The following is a 10,057-nucleotide window of genomic DNA, read 5'->3' on the forward strand; positions in this document are numbered from 1 at the left end:
CAGCAAATGTGGCTATTTATACTAACTATGGAACCCTGGAGGTGGAGTGGTTAAGAGCTATGGCCAGGTATGGCTGCTAACCAAAAGGTCGGCAGTATGAATCTACCACCTGCTCCTTGGAGCAGTTCTACTCTGTCCTATAGAGTCACTATGAGTTGGAATTGACTTGATTGCAATGAGTTTTTTTTTTTTTTTTTTACTCTAGAGGGTGTTATTAAGACTCAGTGAGGTAATATTTAAAACATTACCTAGAATACAGTTAGCACTGTATAATTTTTCTTTTTATTAACTTTTATTGAGCTTCAAGTGAACGTTTAAAAATCAAGTCAAACTGTCACATATAAGTTTATATACACCTTACTCCGTACTCCCACTTGCTCTCCCCCTAATGAGTCAGCCCTTCCAGTCTCTCCTTTCATGACAATTTTGCCAGCTTCCAACTCTCTCTATCCTCGCATCCCCACTCCAGACAGGAGATGCCAACACAGTCTCAGTTGTCCACCTGATATCATTAGCTAACTCTTCATCAGCATCTCTCTCCTACCCACTGTCCAGTCCCTTTCATGTCTGATGAGTTGTCTTCAGGAATGGTTCCTGTCCTGGGCCAACAGAAAGTTTGGGGACCATGACCCCTGTGATTCCTCTAGTCTCAGTGAGACCATTAAGTATGGTATTCTTGTGAGAATTTGGGGTCTGCATCCCACTGATCTCCTGCTCCCTCAGGGGTTCTCTGTTGTGCTCCCTGTCAGGGCAGTCATCGGTTGTGGCTGGGCACCAACTAGTTCTTCTGGTCTCAGGATGATGTAGGTCTCTGGTTCATGTGGCCCTTTCTGTCTCTTGGGCTCTTATTTATCGTGTGCCCTTGGTGTTCTTCATTCTCCTTTGATCCAGGTGGGTTGAGACCAATTGATGCATTTTAGATGGCCGCTTGTTAGCATTTAAGACCCCAGATGCCACATTTCAAAGTGGGATGCAGAATGTTTTCATAATAGAGTTTATTATGCCGATTGACCTAGAAGTCCCCTTAAACCATGGTCCCCAAGCCCCTGCCCTTACTCCGCTGACCTTTGAAGCATTCAGTTTATCCCGGAAACTGCTTTTGGTCCAGTCCAGTTGAGCTGACCTTCCATGTATTGAGTATTGTTCTTCCCTTCACCTAAAGCAGTTCGTATCTACTAACTAATCAGTAAAAAACCCTCTCCCACCCTCCCTCCCTCCCCCCCCCGTAACCACAAAAGTATGTGTTCTTCTCAGTTTCTACTATTTCTCAAGACCTTATAATAGTGGTCTTATACAATATTTGTCCTTTTGCCTCTGACTAATTTCGCTCAGCATAATGCCTTCCAGGTTCCTCCATGTTATGAAATGTTTCACAGATTCGTCACTGTTCTTTATCGATGCGTAGTATTCCATTGGGTGAATATATTTACCCATTCATCCGTTGATGGACACCTTGGTTGCTTCCAGCTTTTTGCTATTGTAAACAGAGCTGCAAGAAACATGGGTGTGCATATATCTGTTTGTGTGAAGGCTCTTGTTTCTCTAGGGTACATTCCGAGGAGTGGGATTTCTGGGTTGTATGGTAGTTCTATTTCTAACTGTTTAAGATAAAGCCATATAGATTTCCAAAGTGGTTGTACCATATGACATTCTCACCAGCAGTGTATAAGAGTTCCAATCTCTCCGCAGGCTCTCCAACATTTATTCTTTTGTGTTTTTTGGATTAATGCCAGCCTTGTTGAAGTGAGATGGAATCTCATCGTGGTTTTAATTTGCATTTCTCTAATGGCTAATGATCGAGAGCATTTTCTCATGTATCTGTTAGCTGCCTGAATATCTTCTTTAGTGAAGTGTGTTCATATCCTTTGCCCACTTCTTAATTGGGTTGTTTGTATTTTTGTGGTTGAGTTTTGACAGAATCATATAGATTTTAGAGATCAGGCACTGGCCGGAGATTTCAGAGCTGAAAATTTTTTCCTAGTCTCTAGGTTGTCTTTTTACTCTTTTGGTGAAGTCTTTAGATGAGCATAGGTGTTTGATTTTTAGGAGCTCCCAGTTATCTGGTTTCTGTTCCTCATTTTTGGTAATGTTTTGTGTTCTGTTTATGCCTTGTATTAGGGCTCCTAAAGTTGTCCCTAATTTTTCTTCCATGATCTTTATTGTTTTAGTCTTTAGGTCTTTGATCCACTTGGAGTTAGTTTTTGTGCATGGTGTGAGGTATGGGTCCTGTTTCAGTTTTTTGCAAATGGATATCCAGTTATGCCAGCATCATTTGTTAAAAAGACTATATTTTCCCCAATTAACTGACACTGGGCCTTTGTCAAATATCAGCTGCTCATATGTGGATGGATTTATATCTGGGTTCTCAATTCTGTTCCATTGGTCTATGTGCCTGTTGTTGTACCAGTACCAGGCTGTTTTGACTACTGTGCCTGTATAATAGGTTCTGAAATCAGGTAGAGTGAGGCCTCCCACTTTCTTCTTCTTTTTCAGTAATGCTTTGCTTATCCGAGGCTTCTTTCCCTTCCATATGAATTTGGTGATTTGTTTCTCCATCATATTAAAAAATGACATTGGAATTTGGATCGGAGATGCATTGTATGTACAGATGGCTTTTGGTAGAATAGACATTTTTCCTATGTTAAGTCTTCCTATCCATGAGTAAGGTATGTTTTTCCACTTAAGTAGGTCCTTTTAGTTTCTTGTAGTAGTACTTTGTAGTTTTCTTTGTATAGGTCTTTTACATCTTTGGTAAGATTTATTCCCAAGTATTTTATCTTCTTGGGGGCTAGTGTGAATGGTATTGATTTGGTTATTTCCTCTTCGATGTTCTTTTTGTTGGTGTAGAGGAATCCAAGTGATTTTTGTATGTTTATCTTATAACCTGAGACTCTGCCAAACTCTTTTATTAGTTTCAGTAGTTTTCTGGAGAATTCCTTAGGGTTTTCTGTGTATAAGATCATGTCATCTGCAAATAGAGATAATTTGACTTCCTCCTTGCCAATCTGGATGCCCTTTATTTCTTTGTCTAGCCTAATTGCTCTGGCTAGGACCTCTAGCAGAATGTTGAATAAGAGGGGTGATAAAGGGTGTCCTTGTCTGGTTCCCGTTCTCAAGGGAAATGCTTTCAGGCTCTCTCCATTTAGAGTGATGTTGTCTGTTGGCTTTGTATAGATGCCTTTTATTATGTTGAGGAATTTTCGTTCAATTCCTATTTTGGTGAGAGTTTTTATCATAAATGGGTGTTGGACTTTGTCAAATGCCTTTTCTCCATCAATTGATAAGATCATGTGGTTTTTGTCTTTTGTTTCATTTATATGGTGGATTACATTAATGGTTTTTCTAATATTAAACCAGCCTTGCATACCTGGTATAAATCCCACTTGGTCATGGTGGATTAATTTTTTGCTATGTTGTTGAATTCTATTGGCTAGAATTTTGTTGAGGATTTTTGCATCTATGTTCATGAGGGATATAGGTCTGTAATTTTCTTTTTTTGTGATGTCTTTACCTGGTTTTGGTATCAGGGAGATGGTGGCTTCATAGAATGAGTTAGGTAGTATGCCGTCATTTTCTATGCTTTGAAATACCTTTAGTAGTAGTGGTGTTAACTCTTCTCTGAAAGTTTGGTAGAACTCTGCAGTAAAGCCATCCGGGCCAGGGCTTTTTTTTTTGTTGGGAGTTTTTTGATTACCATTTCAATCTCTTTTTTTGTTATGGGTCTATTTAGTTGTTCTACTTTTGACTGTGTTAGGTTAGGTAGTTAGTGTTTTTCCAGGAATTCATCCATTTTTTCTAGGTTTGCAAATTTGTTAGAGTACAATTTTTCATAATAATCTGATATGATTCTTTTAATTTCATTTGAGTCTGTTGTGATGTGGCCCATCTCGTTTCTTATTCGAGTTATTTGTTTCCTTTCCTGTATTTCTTTAGTCAGTCTGGCCAATGGTTTATCAATTTTGTTAATTTTTTCAAAGAACCAGCTTTTGGCTTTGTTAATTCTTTCAATAGAACCAGCTTTTGGCTTTGTTAATTCTTTCAATTGTTTTTCTGTTCTCTAATTCATTTAGTTTTTTTTTTTTTTTAATTCATTTAGTTCAGCTCTAATTTTTATTATTTGTTTTCTTCTGGTACCTGATGGATTCGTTTGTTGCTCACTTTCTATTTGTTGTAGTTATAGGGACAGTTCTCTGATTTTGGCTCTTTCTTCTTTTTGTATGTGTGCATTTATCGATATAAATTGGCCTCTGAGCACTGCTTTTGCTGTGTCCCAGAGGTTTTGATAGGAAGTCTTTTCATTCTCATTGCATTCTATGAATTTCCTTATTCTCTCCTTAATGTCTTCTATAACCCAGTCTTTTTTCAAGAGGGTATTGTTCAGTTTCCAAGTATTTGATTTCTTTTCCCTGATTTTTCTGTTATTGATTTCCACTTTTATGGCCTTGTGGTCTGAGAAGATGCTTTGTAATATTTCGATGTTTTGGATTCTGCAAAGGTTTGTTTTATGACCTAATATGTGGTCTATTCTAGAGAATGTTCCATGTGCGCTAGAAAAAAAAGTATACTTTGCAGCAGTTGGGTTGAGAGTTCTGTATAAGTCAATGAGGTCAAGTTGGTTGACGGTTGTAATTAGGTCTTCCGTGTCTCTATTGAGCTTCTTACTGGATGTCCTGTCCTTCTCCGAAAGTGGTGTGTTGAAGTCTCCTACTATAATTGCGGAGGTGTCTATCTCATTTTTCAGTTCTGTTAAAATTTGATTTATGTATCTTGCAGCCCTGTCATTGGGTGCATAAATATTTAAAATGGTTATATCTTCCTGGTCAGTTGTCCCTTTTATCATTATGTAGTGTCCTTCTTTATCCTTTGTGGTGGATTTAAGTTTAAAATCTATTTTGTCAGAAATTAATATTGCTACTCCTCTTCTTTTTTCTTATTGTTTGCTTGATATATTTTTTTCCATCCTTTGGGTTTTAGTTTGTTTGTGTCTCTAAGTCTAAGGTGTGTCTCTTGTAGGCAGCGTATAGACGGATCATGTTTCTTTATCCAGTCTGAGACTCTCTGTCTCTTTCTTGGTGCATTTAGTCCATTTACAGTCAGCGTAATTATAGATAAGTATGTGTTTTTTTTTTTTTATGTGTTTAGTGTTGTCATTTTGATGCCTTTTTATGTGTGTTGTTGACAATTTCAATTTTCCACTTACTTTTTTGTGCTGAGACGCTTTTCTTTGTAAATTGTGTGTTCCTCATTTTCATAGTATTTGACTTTATGTTTGCTGAGTCGTTACGTTTTCCTTGGTTTTTATTTTGAGTTATGGAGTTGTTATACCTCTTTGTGGTTACCTTAATAATTACCCCTATTTTTCTAAGTAAAAACCTAACTTGTATTGTCCTATATTGCCTTGTATCCCTCTCCATATGGCAGTTCTATGCCACCTGTATTTAGTCCCTCTTTTTGATTATTGTGATCTTTTGCATATTGATTTCAATGATTCCCTGTTTTGAGCATTTTTTTTTAATTAATATTAATTTGTTTTTGTGATTTCCCTATTTGAGTTGATATCAGGATGTTCTGTTCTGTGTCTTTGTGCTGTGCTGGTATCTGATATTATTGGTTTTCTGACCAATTTCCTTTAGTATTTCTTGTAGCTTTGGTTTGGTTTTTGCAAATTCTCTAAGCTTGTGTTTATCTGTAAATATTTTAATTTCACCTTCATATTTCAGAGAGAGTTTTGCTGGATATATGATCCTTGGCTGGCAGTTTTTCTCCTTCAGTGCTCTGTATATGTCATCCCATTGCCTTCTTGCCTGCATGGTTTCTGCTGACTGGTCTGAACTTATTGATTCTCCCTTGAAGGAGACCTTTCTTTTCTCCCTGGCTGCTTTTAAAATTTTCTCTTTATCTTTGGTTTTGACAAGTTTGATGATAATATGTCTTCGTGTTTTTCTTTTTGGATCAATCTTAAATGGGGTTCGATGAGCATCTTGGATAGATATCCTTTCGTCTTTCATGATGTCAGGGAAGTTTTCTGTCAGCAGATCTTCAACTATTCTCTCTGTGTTTTCTGTCCTCCCTCCCTGTTCTGGGACTCCAATCATACGCAAGGTATCCTTCTTGATAGAGTCCCACATGATTCTTAGGGTTTCTTCATTTTTTTAAATTCTTTTATCCGTTTTTTTTTCAGCTATGTTGGTGTTAATTCCCTGGTCCTCCAGATTTCCCACTCTGCATTCTAATTGCTCGAGCCTGCTCCTCTGACTTCCTATTGCGTTGTCTAATTCTGTAATTTTATTGTTAATCTTTTGGATTTCTACATGCTGTCTCTCTGTGGATTCTTGCAACTTATTAATTTTTCCACTATGTTCTTGAATAACCTTTTTGAGTTCTTCAAGTGTTTTATCAGTGTATTCCTTGGCTTTTTCTGCTGATTGCCTTATTTCATTTCTGAGGTCATCCCTGATGTCTTGAAGCATTCTGTAAATTAGTTTTTTATATTCTGTATCTGATAATTCCAGGATTGTATCTTCATTTGGGAAAGATTTTGATTCTTTTGTTTGGGGGGTTGTAGAAACAGTCATGGTCTGCTTCTTTATGTGGTTTGATATCGACTGCTGTCTCCGAACCATCACTAAGATATTGTAGTGATTTATTCTATATTTGCTCACTGAGTCTTATCTTGTTTTGTTTTCTTTAAATATACGTGGATGGGCTACTAGATTGTGCTGTCTTGATTGTTGTAGCCCTTGACTTACTTATGGCCTATTACCAGCTGGTTTGGGCTGTTAGCAGATATGTATGCCTGAGTCCATTCACTATTCTTGTGTAGAATCTGATTTGGGGTCATCAAGTATGTGATGCACGCTAACACCTGTCCACCTTGAGAAGTAGTGGTGATAGTTGTGTGCACCAGATTCAATTAGCAGCTGGGATTCACACTCCAGGGCAGGCATGATGCTGACAGGCTTCTCCCAAGTGTCAGTGAGGTAGGTGTGTCTCTATTCCTAAAGCACCTTGGTGGATAGGCTCTGCAGCTGTACCTTAGGCTCCCAATGCAAGTACCTCTACAGATTGGTAGGTGTCACCCTCCTTAGACCCCTAAGGCAGGAGGCTAGGTGGTCTGGGGGGAGCTCCAGCCCTCCGTTCCCTGTTGTGCGTCAGTGAGGGCTCTGTTGAATACGCAGAGATATCAGATCTGGGAAACTTGTCTTTCCAGTAAATCCGCTAAAAAAAAAATGCATTCAGATCCCTATCAGAAATGCCTTTGCATTATAATAGCCACCTTGTTCCCTGTAGGGTTGAATGCCGGAGACTGTGGATCACCTATGTTTGGCTGGAGCTGGTTCTGTGTTTTTAGTCCAATTAGGGAAGGATTTTTGGTCCCTGGGTTCTTTGTGGTTGCTTCTCTCAGGCTGGAAGGATGGGTTAGGAAAAGACCCAAAGAAAAAGGGAAAAGAAAAACCACAGAGCAGTTCTCCCTCTGGCTCAGGAAATTCCAATGTTAATGAAGCCACCTGGGAAGGGGAGGGGAGGGTTCAGAAAAACAGGAGAGAGTAGCACCCGGGATATAGACAAAGTTACTTATCTTGCTTGGGATGACTATTTTATCTGAGATTCCCGAGGGGCGTGTCGCCTATGTGTGCTGGCTGGGTAGAGATTGCCCCCGAGGGTCAGGCCTGCAAAAGCTGTGGTCAGTTCCTCTGTTGCCAGTCCAAAGCCCAGCATCAAGGTTCCCAGGCTGAGTACACTTATTTATTCATTTTGGAAAGGCTTATGTCTAATTTGGCAAAATTATATAATTGTAACATGATATTTCACCTTTTCTTTTTAATTTTTTAACTTTTCTTGGAAATAAAACATTTATGTAGCAAAGTGTGTTGACGGCAATCACCTTAAGCACATCATGGACTGCAGTTTGATAAATGTCTAAACACATATAACTGCCACCCAGACAAAAACATGGAATTTTCCAGACTTCTTCACTCCCTTTCATACTCGGTCACCCTCCCAGATGTAACTATTAGTCTGACATGTTTCCAGGGCTTACATTTTGCCTGTCCTTGAACTGCACGTGAATCGTACAGTGTGTACACTTCTGTGGGCACTGAAATGCAAGTCATTACTTCCCTTGACTTATGCCAGGTGTCTACTATCTCACCTGCTGAGCTCAGATCACACTGATCTCCTTGAATGTGGGACACACTTGGAATACAGTTGTCCAGAATATTTGATGTTGATGTTCCCTCTGATGTTCCTCTGGTTATTTCTTACAGCAAGTCCCTCAACTGTGCTGGGTTTTCTTATTCAAAAGCTTCCTGTGTCACAAAGCTTTCATCTCTCTCTCTCTCTAAAAATGCTCAATACACTCATCACCCTCTCTACAATTTTCCCCACTTTTTCTTTATAGCATTTATTCCTATCTAACACTCTATTTAACCACCCATCTGTCAGTTTATCATACTGTAGTGGCTTGCACATTGCTGTGATGCTAGAAGCTATGTTACTGGTATTTCAAATACCACTAGTCTCAAATATAGTCAGGTAAGCAAGGTAAAAAATAAAATGTAGGCATGGGCTTAATTGTGCTTACTTACTAATTTGTAGTGCACAATTTCACCTGTGTTTCACCGCATAAATACTAATCTATAGAGCACCATTTCTCCTGGGTTTCACCACCTCAAAGATTTAGTCCTTGCTTGCTGTACGAAAGAAGTTTCCAGTAAACCTTTTGACCAGATTAAAATGTCAAAAAGCAAAATCATTTTTCTCTATTGCTTTTAGCATAGAATCAGTTTAAAGTTTTTCCTTGTATATGCCTGTCTCCGGGCCCATTACTTACTCAGCTCTGTCTATGGCGTTGGTTCAGAATTTTCACAACTATGTATCATTTAGCTCCTTGAGTTAGCTACCATGGGAATAAAGGAGAAATATATTTTACCTTTTCTCTGTGATCAGGTCAGGAAAAAATTAATATTGCATTCAAAAGAGAAGCTCATGAAGTTTTGAAATTCAGTTTTTCTGGAACACTTTAATTGCCTAGCTGTTTTTTCATGAAGGCAGCTCAGACTTCTTGACTAATGCCTGCCATTTTCCTTCCTAATTGTAGTAACTGAGGAAACATTTCTAACTCTCCCGTAAAGTCAGCATGTTAAAGAAAAATAATATAAGGAAAGGAGTCTTCACGCGGGTGTTTTTTGTTTAAAGTGGGCCAAAAATATTTTCTTTATGACAGGGATGTAATAAAATTTGGTCTGAAAGGGCCATAGTCTTACCTGAAGTCTCCCAAGCAACTTAAAATGATTTTGTTTTAACAAACGGTTTCTGGGAAATGAAACTTTGGTACCAAGTGGTTCTCATAAATTTTTGAGACATCTGGTTAGGACTGTTTTACTTATCTCTCCTGAGGAATATGCAATGTAATCATTTGCGTCTATGATCAAAGACCTCAGTAATTATTTCTTAAACCCAACACCATAAGCTTTCCCCCTATACCAAATTTTCCAATGGAAGCCCATTCCCCACTTTCTAATCAATGCTTCTTGTGACCCTAACTGAAGGCTGACCAAACAATTGGTTTTATTTTAATTCCTTTGTTCCTTGCACAGTATTTGTTCCTGTTAGAAGCTCTTGCTGGTCCCATTAGTTTCCATTTATGTGGACTGTTGTTTCTCTACATTCAAATGTATTTTTTAAATTATTTTACTGAATGAATCCTCTTAACCTTATTTCAAGGACTGAGTGAATTTCTTCTCTACAGCAGTACCTTGCTTACTATAAGTCAGGGCACACCAAGCTTACCGGTTAATCTGCCCCATGAATGTTGAACAGATTTCAGCAGAGTTCCTAGACTAAGACAGAGCTAGAAAGAAAGGCTTGGTAATTTACTTTTGAAATTAGTCAATGAAAACCCTATGGATCACAACAGAATATTGTTCCATACAATGCTAGAAGATGAGCCACATAGGTTGGAAGTCATTACACAATAGCCACAGCAAATGACTTAAACATACCAATCATCATGAAGATGGTGCAAGACTGGACAACATTATTTGTCCCTGAGTGG

This window comes from Elephas maximus, chromosome 2 (assembly GCF_024166365.1).
Source record: "Elephas maximus indicus isolate mEleMax1 chromosome 2, mEleMax1 primary haplotype, whole genome shotgun sequence".
NCBI classification, from domain to species: domain Eukaryota; kingdom Metazoa; phylum Chordata; class Mammalia; order Proboscidea; family Elephantidae; genus Elephas; species Elephas maximus.